At 40.3% G+C, this 22319-nt stretch overlaps 1 non-coding gene across 1 annotated transcript; it reads left to right on the top strand.

The window, feature by feature from the left end:
- The first annotated feature begins 1045 nt into the window (after window positions 1-1045).
- LOC116761434 lies at window positions 1046-1152 on the top strand. Its single transcript, XR_004352001.1, has one exon. It is a non-coding gene; the product is annotated as a U6 spliceosomal RNA (small nuclear RNA).
- Window positions 1153-22319: the final 21167 nt, after the last annotated feature.

Genomic DNA, 22319 nt, shown 5'->3' with positions numbered 1-22319 from the left:
GTATATGTCACCTATTTCATTTATTCAACAAATACTTCTTGAGGGCCTACTGCAGGCCAAGCATTCTACAACAGTGAAGTAAACCTAATTCCAGTCTTCGCAGACTTTAGAGTCTCTTGGAGCTGACTGCCCCTCCAACTGTGTCAGGCAGCGCTAATGTACACCGGAAGGAACACTGGACTCAGAGTCAAGAACTCTGAGGTCAAGACTTGGCTCTGCCATTGACCTTATATGTGACCACAAGCATCTCCCCAAGCTTTAGGAAGATGAGGGATGTTTGTGAGCTGCCACCTAGTTTACTTTCTGCTTATGTTCCTCAGAGCTCTCAGCATCTTGAAGGCAAGATGGAGGTTCATGGGACCAGGCCGGCCACAGACCTTCCATCTCTCTGCTTCAATTTCAGAAGTTCTGCTTGCTTCTGTTTTACTACATCAGAGTTCAGAGTAAGATCCCATTTGGAGGAAAAATAAAAAAACTTCAACAGCTAAAATAAAGTTTGGAAACTACTGCCCTAAATGAATTTAAAGTCCATTCCTGTCCTGTGGTTTGTTTTCCCAAACTTCATTGTTTCTGCCTCTTGCAGAACACATCAGTCTTTCATCTCTGGCAAATAAATTACAAGGGGAAAAGTCTCTGAGAAAAGTTACTCTCCTGGTGAGATGGACTTCTCTCAGGAATATTATACTACCACAACTTCATATAGCTTCTCCAACTGTCTTCTTATTCCCAGATTTCCTCTTCTCATCCCACACATATAAGGTCATCAATATAAGGTCATCACTGGTATGAATATCTCATTTCCTCTCTACGTTACCGTACTTGACACATTTTTCCTGAATAAACCATTGTTTCCTATTTTAGCCACAATCATAGGCTACTTGTTCTCCCTGGAGAAGATTTTTGGTTTTGCATAGTTGTTTATATTCCACCTTGTTCTCAGAAAGGATCTAAGGTGGTTTACAGGAATGCATAAAATACAAGATTGCATGAAATCATTAAATGATATCAAAGTTATAGATGCACATATTTTTAAAAAAGTAGTCCAGTGATCATTTTGCCAGCACATATCCTAAAATTGGAACAATACAGAGAAGATTAGCATGGCCCCTGAACAAGGATGACACACAAATTCGTGAAGCATTCCATATTTTTAGCTACATGTAAAAGAATGCAATTAGAACACTCCCTATCACCATACACAAAAAATACACTCAAAATGGATTAAAGACAAAAATGTAAGGCCAGACACTATAAAACTCTTAGAGAAAACATAGGCAGAACACTCTATGACATATATCACAGCAAGATCCTTTTTGACCCAACTCCTAGAGAAATGGAAATAAAAACAAAAGTAAACAATTGGGACCTAATGAAACTTAAAAGCTTCTGCGCAGCAAAGGAAAACACAAACAAGACAAAAAGACAACCCTCAGAATGGGAGAAAATATTTGCAAATGAAGCAACTGACAAAGGATTCATCTTCAAAATTGACAAGGAGCTCATGCAGCTCAATATCAAAAAAAAAAAAACAAAACTCAATCCCAAAATGGGCAGAACAGCTAAATAGACATTTCTCCAAAGAAAATATACAGATTGCCAACAAACACATGAAAGGATACTCAACATCACTAATCATCAAAGAAATGCAAATCAAAACTACAATGAGGTATCACCTCACACCAGTCAGAATGGCCATCATCAAAAAATCTACAAACAATAAATGCTGGAGAGGGTATGGAGAAAAGGGAACCCTCTTGGTGGGAATGTAAATTGATACAGCCACTATGGAGAACAGTTCCTTAAAAAATTAAACATAATCCCATAATCCCAGCAACCCCACTACTGGGCATACACCCTGACAAAACCATAATTCAAAAAGAGTCATGTACCACAATGTTCACTACAGCTCTACTTACAATTGTCAGGACATGGAAACAACCTAAGTGTCCATCGATGGATGGATAAAGAAGATGTTGGCACATATATACAATGGAATATTACTCAGCCATAGAAAGAAATGAAAATGAATTATTTGTAGTAAGGTGGATGGACTTAGAGTCTGTCATACAGAGTGAAGTAAGTCAGAAAGAGAAAAACAAATACCATATGCTAACACATATATATGGAATCCAAAAAAAAAAAAAAAAAGGTCTGAAGAACCTAGGGGGAGGACAGGAATAAAGATGCAGAGGTAGAGAATGGACTTGAGGACACTGGGAGAGGGAGGGGTAAACTGGGATGAAGTGAGACAGTGGTATGGACATATATACACTACCAAATGTAAAACAGACAACTAGTGGGAAGCAGCCACATAGCACAGGGAGATCAGCTCAGTGCTTTGTAACCACCTAGAAGTGTGGGATTGGGAGGGTGGGAGGGAGATTCAAGAGGGAGGAGATATGGGGATATATGTATACATATAGCTGATTCATTTTGTTATACAGCAGAAACTAACACACCATTGTAAAGCAATTATACTCCAATAAAGATATTAAAAAAATAAAAAACTAAAAATAGAGGACATTGGTTCAATATGGCAGACTACAAGGATGTGCATTCACTCCCTCTTGCGAGAACACCAGAATCACAACTAACTGCTGAACAATCAGCGACAGGAAGACACTGGAAATCACCAAAAAAGATACCCCGCATCCAAAGACAAAGGGGAAGCCACAATGAGATGGTAGAAGGGGCACATTCACAATGAAATCAATTCCCATAACTGCTGGGTGGGTGACTCACAAACTGGAGAACACTTATACCACAGAGTCCACCCACTGGAGTGAAGGTTCTGAGCCTCACGTCAGGCTTCCCAACCTGAGGGTCCGGCAATAAGAGAAGGAATTCCTAGAGAATCAGACTTTCAAGGCTAGCGGGATTTGATTGCAGGACTTCGACAGGACTGGGGGAAACAGAGACTCCACTCTTGGAGGGCACACACAAAGTAGTGTGCGCATCGGGACCCAGAGGAAGGAGCAGTGACCCCATAGGAGACTGAACCAGACATACCTGCTAGTGTTGGAGGGTCTCCTGCAGAGGCAGGGAGTGGCTGTGAGGACAAGGACACTGGCAGCAGAAGTTATGGGAAGTACTCCTTGGCAAGAGCCCTCCCAGCGTCTGCCATTAGCCCCACCAAAGAGCCACGTAGGCCCCAATGTTGGGTCGCCTTAGGCCAAACAACCAACAGGGAGAGAACCCAGCCCCACCCATCAGCAGACAAGCAGATTAAAGTTTTACTGAGCCTGGCCCACCAGAGCAACAACAAGCTCTATGCACCACCAGTCCCTCCCATCAGGAAACTTGTACAATCTTCTTAGAAAGCCTCATCCATGAGAAGACAAACAGCAAAATCAAGAACTACAATCCTGCAGCCTGTAGACCAAAAACTAGATTCACAGAAAGATAGACAAGATGAAAAGGCAGAGGGCTATGTACCAGATGAAGCAAAAAGATAAAACCGCAGAAAAACAACTAAATGAAGTGGAGATAGGAAACCTTCCAGAAAAAGAATTCAGAATAATGATAGTGAAGATAAGCCAGGACCTCAGAAAAACAATGGAGGCAAAGATCAGGAAGATGTAAGAAATGTTTAACAAACACCGAGAAGAATTAAAGAACAACACCTAGAAGACCTAAAGAACAAACAGACATGAACACTGCAATAACTGAAATGAAAAATACACTAGAAGGAATCAGTAGCAGAATAACTGACGCAGAAGAAGGGATAAGTGACCTGGAAGACAGAATGGTGGAATTCATTACCACATAACAGAATAAAGAAAAAAGAATGAAAAGAAATGAAGACAGCCTAAGGGACCTCTGGGACAATATTAAACACAACAACATTTGCATTATAGGGGTCTCAGACTAGAAGAGAGAGAGAAAGGACCCGAGAAAATATTTGAAGAGATTACAGTCAAAAACTTCCCTAACATGGGAAAGGAAATAGCCACCCAAGTCCAGGCAGTGCAGAGAGTCCCATGCAGGATAAACCAAAGGAGAAACACGCCAAGACACAAAGTAATCAAATTGGCAAAAATTAAAGACAGAGAAATTATTGAAAGCCACAAGGGAAAAATGACAAATAACATACAAAGGAACTCTCATAAGATTAACAGCTGATTTGTGAGCATAAACTCTACAGCCAGAAGGGAGTGACAGGACATATTTAAAGTGATAAAAGGGAAGAACCTAAAACCAAGATTACTCTACCCAGCAAGGATCTCATTCAGAGTCAATGGAGAAATCAAAAGCTTTACAGACAAGCAAAAGCTAAGACAGTTCAGCTCCACCAAACCATCTCTACAACAAATGCTAAAGGAACTTCTCTAAGTAGGAAACACAAGAGAAGAAAAGGACCTACAAAACCAAACCCATAACAATTAAGAATATAGTCACAGGAACATACGTATCGATAATTACCTTAAACGTGAATAGATTAAATGCTCCAACCAAAAGACACAGGCTTGCTGAATGGATACAAAAACAAGACCCATCTATATGCTGTCTACAAGAGACCCACTTCAGACCTAGGGACACATACAGACTGAAAGTGAGAGGATGGAAAAAGATATTCCATGCAAATGGAAATCAAAAGAAAGCTGGAGTAGCAATACTCACATCAGTTAAAACAGACTTTAAAATAAAGAATGTTACAAGAGACAAGGAAGGACACTACATAATGATCAAGGGATCAATCAAAGAAGAAGATATAAAAATTATAAATATACATGCACCCAACATAGGAGCTCCTCAATACATAAGGCAACTGCTAAGAGCTATAAAAGAGGAAATCAACAGTAACACAATAAGTGGGGGATATTAACACCTCACCTACACCAATGGACAGATCATTCAAACAGAAAATTAATAAGGAAACACAAGCTTTAAATGGCACAACAGACCAGAAAGAGTCAATTGATATTTACAGGACATTCCATCCAAAAAACAGCAGATTACACTTTCTTCTCAAATGCACATGAAACTTTCTTAGGATACATCACATCTTTGGTCACAAAGCAAGCCTCAGGAAATTTAAGAAAACTGAAATCATATCAAGCATCTTTTCAAACCACAATGCTATGAGATTAGAAATCAATTATAGGGAAAAAACGTAAAAAACACAAACACATGGAGGCTAAACAATACGTTACTAAATAACCAAGAGATCACTGATAAAATCAAAGAGGAAATCAAAAAATACCTACAGACAAATGACAATAAAAACACGACGATCCAAAACCTATGGGATGCAGCAAAAGCAGTTCTAAGAGGGAAGTTTATAGCTATACAAGCCTACCTCAAGAAACAAGAAAAATCTCAAATAAGGAATCTAACCTTACACCTAAAGGAACTAGAGAAAGAAGAACAAACAAAACCCAAAGTTAGCAGAAGGAAAGAAATCATAAAGATCAGAGCAGAAATAAATGAAATAGAAACAAAGAAAACAATAGCTAAGATCAATAAAACTAAAAGCTGGTTCTTTGAGAAGATAAAATTGATAAACCATTAGCCAGACTCATCAGGAAAAAGAGGGAGAGGACTCAAATCAATAAAATTAGAAATGAAAAAGGCGAAGTTACAACAGACACCACAGAAATACAAAGCATCCTAAGAGACTAATACAGGCAACGCTATGCCAATAAAATGGGCAACCTGGAAGAAATGAACAAATCCTTAGAAAGGTATAATCTTCCAAGACTGAACCAGAAAGAAGAGAGAATATTAACAGACCAATCACAAGTAATGAAATTGAACGTGTAATTAAAATCTTCCAACAGGGGCTTCCCTGGTGGCACAGTGGTTGAGAGTCCGCCTGCCAATGCAGGGGACACAGGTTCGTGCCACAGTCTGGGAAGATCTCACATGTCGTGGAGCGGCTAGGCCTGTGAGCCATGGCCGCTGAGCCTGAGCATCCGGAGCCTGTGCTCTGCAACGGGAGAGGCCACAACAGTGAGAGGCCCGCGTGCCACAAAAGAAAAAAAACAAAAATCTTCCAACAAACAAAAGTCCAGGACCAGACGCCTTCACAGGTGAATTCTATTAAACATATAGAGAACAGCTAACACCATTCCTTCTCAAACTCTTCCAAAAAACTGCAGAGGAAGGAACACTACCAAACTCATGCTATGAGGCCAGCATCACTCTGATACCAAAACCAGACAAAGATACTACAAAAAAAGAAAATTACAGACCAGTATCACTGATGATCATAGATGCAAAAATCCTCAACAAAATAGTAGCAAACAGAATCCAACAACACATTAAAAGGATCATACACCATGATCAAGTGGGATTTACCCCAGAGATGCAAGGATTCTTCAATATATGCAAATCAATCAATGTGATACACCATATTAATAAACTGAAGAAGAAAAACCATAAGATAGTCTCAATAGAAGCAGAAAAAGCTTTTGACAAAATTCAACACCCATTTATGATAAAAACTCTCCAGAAAGTGGGCATAGAGGGAACCTTCCTCAACATAATAAAGGCCATATACGACAAACCCACAGCAAACATCATTCTCAGTGGTGAAAACTGAAAGCATTTCCTCTAAGACTAGGAACAAGACAAGGATGTCCACTCTCACCACTGTTATGCAACATAGTTTTGGAAGTCCTAGCCACGGCAATCAGAGAAGAAAAATAAATAAAAGGAATACAAATTGGAAAAGAGGAAGTAAAAGTGTCACTGTTTGCAGATCACATGATACTATATATAGAGACTCCTAAAGATGTCACTAGAGCTAATCAACAAATATGGTAAAGTTGCAGGATACATAATTAATGCACAGATATCTCTTGCATTCTTATACGCTAACGATGAAAAATCTGAAAGAGAAATTAGGGAAATACTCCCATTTACCATTGCAACAAAAAGAATAAAATACTAGGAATAAAACTACCTAGGGACACAAAAGGCTTGTATGCAGAAAATTAAAAGACACTGATGGAAGAAATTAAAGATGATACCAACAGATGGAGAGATATAGCATGTTCTTGGATTGGAAGAATCAATATTATGAAAATGACTATACTACTCAAAGCAATCTACAGATTCAGTGAAATCTCTATCAAATTACCAATGCCATTTTTTAAGGAACTAGAACAAAAACCCTTAAAATTTTTTTTTTTTTTTTTTTTGCGGTACGCCAGCCTCTCACTGTTGTGGCCTCTCCTGTTGCGGAGCATAGGCTCCGGACATGCAGGTTCAGAGGCCATGGCTCACGGGCCCAGCCGCTCCACAGCATGTAGTATCCTCCCAGACCAGGGCTTGAACCCGTGTCCCCTGCATCAACAGGCGGACTCTCAACCACTGTGCCACCAGGGAAGCCCAAAACCCTTAAAATTTGTACGGAGACACAAAAGACCCCGAAAGCCAAAGTGGTTTTGAGGGAAAAAAACAGAGCAGGAGGAATCAGACTCCCTGACTTCAGACTATACTACAAAGCTACAGTAATCAAGACAATATGGTACAGGCACAAAACCAGAAATATAGATCAATGGAACAGGATACAAAGCCCAGAGGTAAACCAACACACATATGGTCACCTTATTTTTGATAAAGGAGGCAAGAATATACAATGGAGAAAAGACAGCTTCTTCAATAAGTGGTGCTGGGAAAACTGGAGAGCTACATGTAAAAGAATGAAATTAGAACACTCCCTAACACCATACACAAAAATAAACTCAAAATGGATTAGAGACATAAATATAATTCCGGACACTATAAAACTCTCAGAGGAAAACATAGGAACACTCTTTGACATAAATCACAGCAAGATCTTTTTTGATCCACCTCCTAGAATAATGGAAATAAAACCAAAAATAAACAAATGGGACCTAATGAAACTTCAAAGCTTTTGCAAAGCAAAGGAAACTACAAACAAGACGAAAAGACAACCCCCAGAATGGGAGAAAATATTTGCAAATGAATCAACGGACAAAGGATTCATCTCCAAAATATATAAACAGCTCATGCAGCTCAATATTAAAAAAACAAACAACCCAATCAAAAACTGGGCAGAAGACCTAAATAGACGTTTCTCCAAAGAAGACATACAGATGGCCAAGAAGCACATGAAAAGCTGCTCAACATCACTAATTATTAGAGAAATGCAAACCAAAACCACAATGAGGTATCACCTCACACCAATTAGAATGGGCATCATCAGAAAACCTACAAACAACAAATGCTGGAGAGGGTGTGGAGAAAAGGAAACCCTCTTGCACTGTTGGTGGGAATGTAAATTGATACAGCCACTATGGAGTTTCCTTAAAAAACTAAAAATAGAATTACCATATGACCCAGCAATCCCACTACTGGGCATATACCCAGAGACAACCATAATTCAAAAAGACCCATGCACCCCAATGTTCACTGCAGCAGTATTTACAATAGCCAGGTCATGGAAGCAACCTAAATGCCCAACGACAGACAAATGGATAAAGAAGATGTGATATGTATATACAATAGAATATTACTCAGCCGTAAAAAGGAACGAAATTGGGTCATTTGTAGTGACATGGATGGATCTAGAGACTGTCATACAGAGTGAAGTAAGTCAGAAAGAGAAAAACAAATATCGTATATATATATATATATATTTTTTTTTTTTTTTTTTTTTTTTTGCGGTACGCGGGCCTCTCACTGCTGTGGCCTCTCCCGTTGCGGAGCACAGGCTCCAGACGCGCAGGCCCAGCTGCCACAGCTCACGGGCCCAGCCGCTCCGCGGCACGTGGGATCCTCCCGGGCCGGGGCACGAACCCGCGTGCCCTGTATTGGCAGGCGGACCCTCCACTGCGCCACCAGGGAAGCCCACAAATATCGTATATTAACGCCTATATGTGGAACCTAGAAAAATGGTACAGATGAACCGGTTTGCAGGGCAGAAATTGAGACACAGATGCAGAGAACAAAGTATGGACACCAAGTGGGGAAAGTGGCCGGGGGTTGGTGGTGGTGGGATGAACTGGGAGATTGGGTTGACATATATACACTAATATGTATAAAATGGATAACTAATAAGTCTGCTGTATTGAAAAAATAAAATTCTTAAATTAAAAAAAAAGTTTTTTAAAGAAAAAAATAATCCAGTCAGAATTTTTTTTTAAGATTAGCCCCACTTTCCAGAGCCAACAACTGCTTTAACTCATTTAGCCATTTTCTTTTTAATCCTGATTGCTGCTTTTCATATTTCTTAACAATATGCCGATATTGATATTTTTTTCCAGTTTTATTGAGAAATAACTGACATAGAGCACTGTATAAATTTAAGGTGTGCAGCATGATGGTTTGACTTACATATACTGTGAAATGATTATCACAATAGGCTTGGTTAACATCCATCATCGCATATAAATACAATAAAAAGAAAGCTATTTCTTGATCTTTCCTTTTTTATACCTCATCTATTGATGTCTCCTATTATCGATGAAGAGTTAACACTCACCATCCCCATCCTTCCACTATTTTAGGTAAATCAATATACATTTTCTACTATGATGACTATGTAAATGTTTTCCCTGGAAAGGCCAAGCCGTTTGCTAAGCATGAAGCTTAAATGGGAACCTAAAGTGGAAAAACAAAGACTAAGAAATAAAAAGGAGCTAACAATAAGATCAAAATGCACTCTGTAAGAAAACATACAGGTGTTTCTCTCGTGCCATGAATAAACCACCACTTAAATCACTCTCAAACTATAATGTGCATAAAAATCCCCTGAGAGCTTGTTAAAATGCAGATTCTGATTCTGAAGTCCGGATGGGATCTTTGCATTTTTGACAAGCTCCCAGGGGATGCCAATACTGCTGGCACATGAATTTTCAACTGATGACTCAACTTTTAACTGATGACTTCCAACTCTTTCTCCAGAGAGCCCTGACTCTTCTCAACAATCTTCTCAAAATCTCAACAATCTCCTCAACAATAGGATGAGATCGTTACCCTTTCTTACCCTAAAGTGTGAGGCAATGTGGCATTAACCATAACTACTTGCACAGTGGGGAGGAACAGGTGTCCTGTCTCTGTTTCACAGATGAGAAACTGTGGCAGGTAAGAGAGTCACACAGGGTTGAATGGCAGAATCCTCTAATGTAGAAAGTGTTGCTTTAATCTCTTGTTTCTTCCTTAAGACTCAGGGGATGTTTAAGCACATCTAGCTTTAGTCTGATGACAGTCTGAGTTGATAGGATAAGCAAAGAACCAAGCACAACTCCTGATCCTTTCTCTTATCTCTGCTTCTTTTCATTTATCAAAGGTGCTCTTTCTTTACCCACATCAAACTGGGCTACCAGCAATCTAGAGACACAGGTTGATGGAAAAGATGCCAAGGGAAGCCCTCCTCTGCTGTACTATGGCTGTCCTCCACTGCAGAAGAAACTTCCTTTGAATATTCCTAGGAAGTAGCACCTTTTTTTTTTTTTATGTGGTTAATGGCCAGTGGTATGCTGTAAATGTTTAACAATTGGCTGTCCAACACACCACTGTAAAGCAATTATACCCCAATAAAGATGTTAAAAAAAACAACAAAAACAATTGGCTGTGCAATCCCCAAGGTGTATACTCCCACCCTGGCCAATTTCAAGCTAACAATGTGACTTTATTGAACATGGAATTAGAAAGAGATAAATACAATTGGATCTCACCAGCTGGTACAAACTGGCTCCAGGACATCACAAGTGAAGTCTGTAAGTTTAATGCCAGACAATTAAAGCTGTATATTCAGTAAAGATTTATAGCTGTTTTATCAACCTTCTCATCACCTCCCTTTACTACCAAATTAAGCTGACCTGGCAAGGTCTTTAACAGTTGATAATTTTTCTTTATTACAAATTATTTGGCAGAAATGTTCCCACCACATAAATTAGGCCCTTGGTCTACAGATAGCTTCTATAAATAGCTTTCTTTGTCTCCTATTGAATTACTGCCTTGGACCAGAGAATCAGAATTCCGTTCCTGATGGTTCCCATGCATTTGGTAACCCTCTAGGAAGAAGAAAAAAAGAATCTGCTACACATATGCTGAAATTAAAATTATTCAAAACCTTTTATTATGCTCTAGTTATGTATCTTAAGGAATTTTTTCAGACATTGTAAAGGTGTGTTTGAAATAAATGCATCCATTAATTGAACTTGCTATGTGAAGGAAATGAGATAAAATTTTTATATAGGAACAAAAATATCTTATGGCTCCTAATCCAGTGTTCCTCAGAACTTAGTAAGTGATCGATTTCTACTAGCTCAAGAAGTTAGTTTGCACTTAAAATATAAACTTAGGTACACCTGAAACTAACACAACATTGTTAAATAAATAATAAAAATATATTTTTTTATTCAATAATATATATATACATATATATATATATATATATATATATATATATAAACTTTAGGAAATAAGTATTCTTTGACAGCTTTTAAGGGTTATAGAAGTTCAAATATATTTGCCTGGGAAGAAATAGAAGGTGTCTATAAGTGGGTTCTTCTTATGTAGCCATGTCCTTTGTAATGTGACTTTGCAACTTCTCACATTAAAAGGTAAGGTTTACTTCTCTACACCTTGAATGTGAGCTGCCCTTCTGACCTCTTTGGCCAATTAGAATGTGACAACGCAGTATGTTCAGTGCAAGCTGAGGCTCCAAGCAGCTGTGGAGTTCCCACGTACTGTGTAGGGAAACCTGGCACCACGTGAATAAACCTAGGTCAGCCTCCGGGGGATGAGAGACCACACAGGGCAAAGATGAACCATTCAGTGAGCCCCCTACCTCCACCCAGCCAGACTTCTTCTGACTCACACGGACTCACACCCGAGCCCAGCTCAAATTGTCAAACCACAGAACCCTGTGCTAAATAAAAGACTGTTTATTTAAGCCACCAAGTTTTGCAGTGGTCCAGCAGCTAAAGGTAACTGTTACAGTCACCTACAGATTAAACTCAAAAGATGCACCAACCTTATGCAATATGTGGATCTTTGCTTTTTTTGGATGCTGACTGAAATGAAACCAATTGTAAAAGGATTCCTAACTGGAGAAATTTTAAATGAAGTTAGATGTCACTGAGGAATCACTGCCAATTTTGTGAGATATAAAGGCACTGTGCTTAGGTTTGGGACACATATATATATATTTATATATTTTAACATATATTCATACATATATAAATGTATATATAATACACATACATATACAGACATACATGTACACATGCAGCCAGAAACATTTAGGCATGATATAATATTATGCTTGGAATTTGCTTTAACATACTACAGCAATGGAAAAAAAAAGGGGAAGACAGGGAATAGAAAATGGGCAAAATATTATGATGATAATATTTGAAGGCTGATAATGGCTACATGGCAGTTTGTCATGCTATTCTCTCTACTTTTGTGTATGTTTGAAAATTTCCAAAATAATTTTTTAAAATATTTCACACAGGAAGAAGTTCTTAAGATTATTTCTGCGATTTTTTTTCCAAGTACATGAAAAGAAAGCAGTCACAAAACAGAAAGACTGTACAATCACTGGCCTGATTGCCTGCTCAAATAACCAGTAAATTCCACCATGCCACTGTGGAAGCAGAGGGAATCAAGTAATGGAGGTGGAGATTAGATTAGCTAAATCATCATGGTAAAGTCAAACCCAAGAAATTAAATCAGTTTACAAATGTAAACCCCAAATGCACTTAATGAAAATTACAAAGTGAACAGATCAAGGACAAGGAACTTGGGGATTCTGATTTTAAGTCCAGTATTTTTCCACTGCCACACTGCCACTCCTTTGTTTTAATTGCATTCAAGTGGCCAAATGTTAGCAGGGCCCTTCTGGTTGCAGGTGACAGAAACGTAGCCTAAATTAGCTTAAGCAATGAAAGGTTAATTTCTACATGGATTAGTTAAGGTATTAATCACTAGTTGCTTAAAAAGTTAAACCCCCAAATCTCAGTGTCTTAACATAATGAACATCTATTTTTTGCTCATGCCACTCACTGTTCCATGGTGGTATCCTAGTCAGATGGCCACAGGATCCACCCTTCTCCAAGACTTCAGCCTCCTACCCAATGGATAAGAAAAGGAAATGAAAGATTCCTTGTGGGATGTGTTAATGGTTTAAGCCTGGAAATAGGTTGTGTGTGTCAGCACATTTGGTGAGAATTCAAGCCCGTATCCAAGTACAAGGGAAGCTGGGAACTGTAGTCTAGCTGTGTGCACCAGAGGAGGAGGAAATGAGTATTGATAAACACATTGCAATTTCTGCACAATTAGACTTTATGCCAGGGAAGGCAGAAGTGGCATATCAGGCACCACTGGGTCCAAGGTTCCACCCTGATGTGAGATCTCTTCCACACGCTCTCACTTGTCTCCACAATATTCCATCTCAGCACTGCCTTATTCTGTCTGCTGGCTCTCTTCTGTCTACTGCCGGATGTTCAGGCACCATACTGTTTGGAAATGCAGTTAGTGTATATGATGTAGATACTGACTTTTCCTATATATCCCAATATTCAGTTTCAACCATTCACTGAAACATCATGGCTGCAAAAATTGCAAAGGGGGTATGTATGCTAAATACTGACATTTAGCAAAAGCTGGAATAACATAGTCCCTCTGTCTCACCACTCAGTTTTGGGGGCAGGAAGGACATACAAAGAAACAGAAAACAACAGGACAAGGTAGAGTGTGCTATGCTTAAATTATGAGTAAAATGCTTCAGGAATCCAGAGGAAAGTGGATATATGGCCCCAGAGTTGGAAGAACTTGGCAGAGAAGCGATTTCACTTTCCTCTGCTGAAGGAGGGATTTCAGGAAGAGGAATCACTACATTTGAAAGTACAGGTCTGAGAGAGTGCATGCATTTGAAGGAGAAAATCAATATGGTCGGAACATAAAGATCATGGGGTGAGTGGGCACTAATAAGACATAAGGAAGTCTAGATACACAAGGTCTTAACTGCCAAGCCCAAGATTTTGCATTTGCTTTCACAGATATTCTCTCCTTGACCAAATTCTAGCCAGCTCCTCTAAGGCCTCTTCTTGACTAGGCCTCAACTCTGGCCTGCAAAAGACTTGAACAAACACTAATTTCTAACAACTCAAGGCTGCATCCCTAGGATGACCCTAGTTCCCCTTAAAACGTCTGCCTGAGGAAATTCAAGGCTGCCAGAAGAATTTACTGTTTGTTCTAACCAGCAGGTGAAGATAAGGCCCCTGTCTTCAAGCCTCTGTGGGAAGGTAGGGGCTTAACTTTAATAAGTGCCAGTTAGTAAACCCAGATGGGTTTCACATGGACCAATTCCCACTTCTCACTTCTTATAACTTTTCACTTCCCTGTCTACTGAGCCCCTGCTCACCACCTCCCTATTCCCTCATTCTTCCTTTAAAATGTTCAGTCTCCTCTCTACCAATTAAAATTGAATTCAGTTCATGCTGGACTCTTTTCCTTATGGCAATAGTACATTACTGATTAAAATCTGCCCTTTCCAATTTAACTGGTATCCAGCTTTGTTTAACTTTGACAGTTTCCATATAGGTAATGGAGACTTTTGAATCAGAAAATAATCAAATGTGAGGTTGTTTGCCTGTTTTAGTTTTTGTCATTGTTGTTCTTATTGTTTTATGCCTAGGGGTAAATCATCTGATGGGGTGTAGCAGATGATTTGGAGCAAGGTGATACCAGACACCAGAAGTCCAGAGAGGAAGCTGATGGGAATAGAGCAGGCAGGAGACTGTGAGGCTTGAGCTGAGCCCTTGGCGGTGAAGAAAGAAGGGGAATCTTCACCTTGAATTAGAATTTGCAAGATTTGGCTACTGATTGGATGAAGGTAGTGAGAGACACAGAGGAGCAGGAAAACATCTGAAGTTTCCAGATGAGAATGTGGATGGATGACGACATTGATTTGTTGCTTCAAAAAGAAATATAATTCATTTGAACCATATTTTCACAGGTTTAAGGTACAGGAAGAAAATTACCAGAGGAAAGGTACCTACCAGAGGGAAGAGATTTGGGTATCAGAGATTTTCAAAGCAATTATGGAACACAAGGCTTGAATTAAAATAGCAGAAGTTACACCATATAAAGTTTGATTGATAAATAGTACATTTGGTGTTTCCAAGTGAAAACCAGGGTCATAAACCAAAGTCAACACCTTTGATCTTGCTAAATCTTCTGAGTTTGAAGAGCTAAACACACACCCACACACCCACATACACAGTGTTGTACTCTTGAAAATGTCCATTTCCTTTTCGCATTTAAAATTCAGATTAAAAATTAGGGGAGTTGGTCCAGAAAATTATGCTACTCCCTGCAGTAGTTTTAGTTTGTAAATGGTTAGCTGGAAACAAATCACAAGGCTAAACATTTCAATAGAGAATTTCTAAATGACATTACCTGGAATAATGCACAAGAACTGGCCAGTGGTGTTTTAAGAGACTCATAGCAAGGTTTTAGAAAAATAAGAGCAGAGATTGAATCTCTACTACAGATGTTAGGAATTAGAATTGAGAAAAGTATCCAATGACACCTTCATCCTTAAAAACCTTTGGAAAAAGGACATAAAATGTCTGATGTTCCCCCAGAGCCAACTTAATATAGCAGAATAGAATAAAGAAAAGAGAGTTGGAGAGACACTAGAATACTTCTTTAAGATTATCCAGAAAAAGTAATTATGTCCTCATTTGTTCTGAATAGATAACAATTTATAAGCTTTTAATAAGAACAGGATACTTACACCATTAACAGATTTCACTTAGTTACCAATGCCAAATATTAAATGCTGAAAATAGAGCAGCAAAATCCCCATCCTGGGGAGCTCCCCATCCCCTGTGTGGCCAACACTGCATCATGAGGGGAGAAGCAAATGTTTTTCCTGCAAGCTTTGAAAAGTTATCGTACACCACAGGCAAAACCCAAGGACAGAGTTGCTCAGGGGAACTGCAGGGCAGCAATGAGAGGCAAGGGGGCCCCAGGAAAGCAGTGGATCTGCCCTCCTAGGACAAAGATGGATGATCCCACCTCTGCCACCTACTGTCTACGGGACACAGAGCAAGTCTTTGAAACCCTCTGTACCTCTAAATGGAGAATCATTAAAAGTTTGTCTTTATTAGCTCTTTAGTTTTATATGCATATGTGAGGACAAAATGAGATAATCAATGGAAAAACATTTTATAAAATAGAAAGAACAACATAGAAGCAGAATGGATTCGTCAGTTGATGTCCTAGTACTATGTATAATATTACAAAGCTTGGAGACAGGTTGAGGGTGTGACGTTGAAGCAACTTAATGTCTGCCACCTGAGTCTTTTGTAAGCTCCAGAATTACACAGGTTATACCTCTCAATGTGGTGTGCTTATCCACTTACAAGATAAATATCACCAGAAGATTATTTTAGGATTTCTCTTTTTTCTTCCCCAAATGGGTTCCTTTCAAGTAATGCTGGTTCAAGATCTCCATCATACAAACATATAGGCCTGTGGCTGTAACCTACTGAATTAAGGGAAGAGTTAAGATGATCAGTATTTTCAGTGTCCCCTCTACTGAGAAGGAAAGGCACGCAGCGAAAAGAGCAGGGCATTTGGATTCAGGCCTGGTTTAAATTCGTATTACCCACTTGCTAACTGTGCTCCCTTACAACAGTGACATCTCTCTGGGCTTCAGTTTCCCCATCTGTAAAATGGGGGGGGCAGAGGGGAATAGTATTACCTTGCCAAACTGTTATGAGTACTCAAGGCAAGGTGTAAAAATACTCCTCCAATCACCTAATAGCAGACATATTGCTCCTGAGCCTGCAGAGATTTCTAGTTTGGACAATAATGTCAGTTTTCTCTTCCAATGTGGGAAATTCTTAATAGTTCCCTTGTTATGTTGACCAATTGTTATATTTTGTATACATTTTATTCATATTGCACATGAGAATTGAGAATAAACAAAATATATCTTATGCAGCCCTTGAAATTAGCATATTATGTAAGTTTTGATCATCTAGCTCTCTTAGCAGTAAAAAATCAAAAAAAGAACTCATGAAACTTTATTGAGAATAATCTAGAAGATAAATATGTTTGACAACTCACAGAACATGAGAAATCACTATACTTTTATTAATTGAAGCATAATATCTATATAAAATGACATTCAATTCCCTCCCCTTCCATCTAAATTTGCATACATAATATCCTACATAACTAACGGGATTTTAATAATATTTTTTAAGTTGTCACCTTTACAGTTGCAAAAAATGCTTCTTCATTTGTTTTTCGTAAGAGAACGTGAAAAGTGCATACGGGAAGTGGATTCAACATAGATTTGTTATATCAAACAAGTTTTGTCTCAATCCTAGCTAGGAGACAAAATCGTTGGAACAATACAGGCATTTGCAAAACCTGTTTAGTTTCTGTTGACCAGGCACTTGCAGGGGTGCTAACAGACTGCAGCAGGTACTGGCAGAGCACCTGTATTTGTGGGTCTTGAGTAATGCCATTTGCTTGGGATTTTAGTGATCAAAGGTGTGATCCTGAAACGCTTCACTGCTCTACAACAACTCATCAAACCTGGCCAAAATGACAATCAGGGGACAATAACAATAAGACAACGTAACTGTCCATCCCACCTGGCCTATGAATCTCTCAGATCAGTCTTCCTCCTGTCCCCTTTCCAGCCCCTCCCTTCTCACAGAGGGTGACTCCATATGCAGGTCTAAGCACGATATTTACTGATTTCCACCTCTTTTTTTCTTGTGAAAGTCGTATCTCCAATCCTCTACCTTCCATCCCTAGCTCTCTATTTTCTCTCTCCCCTGAACAGACTTGAACCCGGTAACCAACTGCTTGCCAGAAACTCCTAGACTGGTAAGTTTTGCTCTCCTAATGACGTGGAATTTTGTGTCACAGGCCCTCCTAGTTGAAGGAAGGTCACTGTCTCGTCACATCTGTCCACTCCCAGGCTAACCCTCTGTTTACATTTGATGCAGAAGCAAGAATGCAACTGTAGGGCTTCCCTGGTGGCGCAGTGGTTGAGAATCCGCCTGCCAATGCAGGGGATACGGGTTCGTGCCCCAGTCCGGGAAGATCCCACATGCTGTGGAGCGGCTGGACCTGTGAGCCATGGCCGCTGAGCCTGCACATCCGGAGGCTGTGCTCCGCCACGGGAGAGGCCACAGCAGTGAGAGGCCCGTGTACCGCAAAAAAAAAAAAAAGAATGCAACTGTAGTGACAAAGCTGGAGCGAGGGTTGGTTTGGAGCTGCTGGACTTGAGCACATTCTCCAAAACGATGCCTTTTCAAAAAATTTTAACCAACTATGTTGACATAATGATTGCTAAGTTGTATTAAATATCCTCACAAGAAGGAATGTAAAAAGAGTGCCACAGATAGTTGGTAGTTAACCTTCCATCTAAAAGTTTGGGTGGGAGGGGAGCTCTTTGGGTGTTGCTTCTCTGTCAGTCATGGATCATCCGCAGAGGCCCCTCCCACATACCCCCATCTTCCCTCCCAGGCCCGACCCTCAAGGCTGAGACCGTGTATTTTCTGTGTATTTCCTCCCCAGCCATAAGAACATAACTCTGCTTGTGTTTGATATTGGAATGATTTTTTTTTTAACTAAAAAACATTCTCAGGGGGTGGGGGGCAGGAGTGGTGAAGGGAGAGGGAATTGAAGGAAGGTGTTCAAAAAGTACAAACTTCCACTTATAAGGAAGAATGTAATGTACAACATGATGACTACAGTTAACACTGCTGTAGGGTAGGAAAGTCATTAAGAGAGTAGATCCTAAGACTTCTCATCATAAGGAGAAAAATTGTTTTTGCTTTTTCTTTTTATTGTATCTGTGTGAGATAATTGATGCTAACTAAACTGATTGCGGTAATCATTTCACAATATATGTAAGTTTCACAATATATGTAAGTGAAACCATTATGCTTTACACCTTAAACTCATACAGTGAGGTATGTCAATTATATTTCAATAAAACTGGGGGAAAATTCTGAAAATAAGAAAGGACAACAACAGTCCAACGCACTTACACACAGTTTTCGTACTGGCCAAAGTTCTTTTACTGCCAATACCTTGTGCAGTAGGTATGGGAGATAATATGTCTGCTATATTGATGAGGAAACTGAGGTACACTGTGATGAATAAAATTATCGTAGGTCACACCATCGTTAGAATCCCATCCCTGGACTTCAATTCTAGGTCTCTCGCAAATACAAGAAGTTGGTTCCCCACTTATGCCGGAATTAACATAAGTTAATGGGTCTTAAATTATGAAAGATATTAAAAGATTCTAAAATAAACCAGACTAAAACTGAGTGAATATTTTAGTACTTTTCTATTATTATTTTCATTATTATTAATGACCCCCTAGTGGTATATTTTAGGATACTGATGGGCCTTGACCTTGGATGCCACACCACCATGCAATTATTAAGTGTCAGAAGAATTGATAGCTTTTAGAAAGTAACAGCAAGGCTGAAATTAACTCCCAGCCAGTATGCTGTTGACAGCAGCTGATGGATGAGAGTGAGTTCAGGAAAGATATGGTTGCAAAGGAGATCACAAGTTCCTGCCCCTGAATCTCCCAAATCAACTTAACTTGGCTCAGATGAGCATCTGTGTTTTCCCCGCTATCACTCTGAATTCTGTTGGTAGAAGGAAGTGGAGGCCTTTCCTTTTCCTTCCATTGACCACCAAGCTGGAGGATACCGATCTGTGGATTCCCTTGTTAAATGGAAAGCGATCCTTTGACCGTAGAAGAGATTTTATAGCCAGTTGGAGCTTCAGAAGGCTCTGCTGTTTTCTGGTTTTGTCAACATGATCTGAATGTAGGTTAGAAACACAGTAGTTCAGCTAATAAAATAATAATTTGGAAAGGGAAAATATAGGCCAGGAAAAACACATCCTTAAACACATAGGGATTTTTTTAAAGACAGGAAGAAAAGTAGTTCCTGGAAGAGTGACTTTTCTGTATCAAAATTAGCTCTGACCTTTGGCTTGAGTGCCATATTCCTCTGAGGGCTCTTTTAAATGGAACCACTACCACCCTTGGGTGATTCTGAGTCTGAGTCCTTGGGTAGAAATCGGGAACTCTGGTCTCTGAGTGCTTGGGTTGGCACTCCCTTCCCATCTGTGATGTCAGTTCTTAGCTGGATCTAACCTCTTTTATAAAAGACAAAGACCCCAGAGAGAGTTCAGGAGAATTTGCAGATCAGTCTTGCAAAGGGCACTGGCCAGGACACTGGAGAGCCTGAATACATTTAGCCAGAAAACCTCAACCACATAATCATGAAGATGATTATGACCTTGTTGGTAGACCACACATTTCTTCTTCTTTGGGGACACCCTCTGAAAACTGTGAAGGTGTGCAGAACTTGTAAAGTCTGACTCATCAATACACTTTTCCTCCACAGGAGCAGGGGCAGAGAGGGGAAGAGAGAGGGAGGGGAAGAGAGAGGGAAGGGAAGAGGGGGGGAAGAGGGAGGAGGCAGGAGAGAAGAGTAACAAAGCTTTCAGATTAGCAGAGTCACCCATTGGCAACTCTGTAAGAAAATCATCGTGTAGTTTAGTGACTTGGCCTCTATTTCTTTTTTCCTGAGATACAATTGACAGAGAGCATTATATTGGTTCCAGGGGTCATGGCTTCTTGATGAAGTACTAGATGTGATTGCCAGCCACTAAAAGAGAAAGCAGTGCTGCAAGCCAGACACAAAATAAGAATTAAAAGATAAAAATCAATGCAATTCAAGGGCTGCTGCTCCCCTAAGTGCCCTGACCCTGTTTTCCATGGGGGAATCATTATCATCTCCACTCTCAACAGCTCCTCCTTGTGCACTGTGGTCAGAATCACAGACTCGAGAGGAACTTACAAGTCCTAAGGAGGAAGCCTGGGTCCATCCAGAGAGAGTTTGGGGAATGTAAGAAAGAAACTGAGAGGGCTTCCCTGGTGGCGCAGTGGTTGAGAGTCCGCCTGCCGATGCAGGGGACACGGGTTCGTGCCCTGGTCCAGGAAGATCCCATAAGCCATGGCCGCTGAGCCTGCGTGTCCGGAGCCTGTGCTCCGCAATGGGAAAGGCCACGACGGTGAGAGGACTGCATACCGCAAAAAAAAACAAAAACAAAAACAAAAAAAACCCGAAGAACACAGCACTCAAGGCTCTGGCTCCGGCCTACCATCCCAACATGATCTCTCTCTCTCCTTCCTTACCCTCCACTCCAGCCAAGCTCAGGAACCTATGCCCCACCTCTCCCCACCCCTTTTGTCTTTGTCTTCACCTGTAATATCCTCCCCTCCCAACTACCACCAGTCTCCCGAAATCCAAATCTTATCTAATTTTCAAGATTCATCTTAAAGGCCACCTCTTCTGAGAAGCCATTCCTACTATCAACATGGCAGGTCCTGGATTCAAGCAGCCTGGGTTAAGACCATAGCTCTTCCATTTACAAGAAGCATGCCAGGTAAGAAGACATCTTACCTCTGTCTTGGTTTCCTCCTTTGTAATATCTCTTAGAGTTGCTCTGAGGATTATCTGAGTAAATACTGAAAAGTGCTTAGAGCAGAATACTGATGAGTGTGGGTTATCAGGATTACCTTCCAATATAGCTGCTCTTGCCTATATACATCCAAAGCCCTGCTTCCCACCCCTCCCAACCCTGCCCCCAGGCAGAGCCTCGAAGCATACAGGATCTTAGTTCCCCTGACCAGGGATTGAACCCATGCCCCTTGTAGTGGAAGCACAGAGTCTTAACCACTGGACCGCCAGGGAAGTCTTGAAAGACCTGGTTTTTTATAAAGCTTCCATAGGACCCTCATCGTATTTGACTTTGTACTCCAATGTTTCCCAGGATGAAAAAATAATAAGAGCCTTAATAAGAGTAAACAAAACTAACAGAAACAGTACTTCACTGGTCCACGCCACCAGATATGAAGGCCCTCTAGGCAAGTCATATCACTCCCAAATTGTAGTCAGAATTTCAGAGGAAGGGTCCCCTCATCCACTTTACAGTCTTGGGGGGAGGGGGCAGTAGGTGAATAACCCCTCAGTGACACACACACCATGAGTGCTGGGAAAAACCCACATGGTTGAGACCAGGGGTTTGAGAAAGTGACCACAGAGCAGAAGGAAGGGGAGGAGGGGGATGATGAGATAAGTCAATATGCACAGGACTCTTATTTGAGAACCAGGAGCTAGAAAATTTAATGATCAAGTACTAAAGCCCCCCTTGGCCACGTGCCCAGCTTTCCAGCCTCAGCATCAGGCAAGCTCACTCCCACACATCTGCCCTGGGAGGTGGGGGACTCTGCGGGAAGGCCCCCAGGCTTGCAGTAACACCATGTG

This window comes from Phocoena sinus, chromosome 10 (genome assembly GCF_008692025.1).
Source record: "Phocoena sinus isolate mPhoSin1 chromosome 10, mPhoSin1.pri, whole genome shotgun sequence".
Classification (NCBI taxonomy): Eukaryota; Metazoa; Chordata; class Mammalia; order Artiodactyla; family Phocoenidae; genus Phocoena; species Phocoena sinus.
Note: the sequence above shows the minus strand (reverse complement) of the source record. Positions and strands in the feature narration are given on the sequence as shown.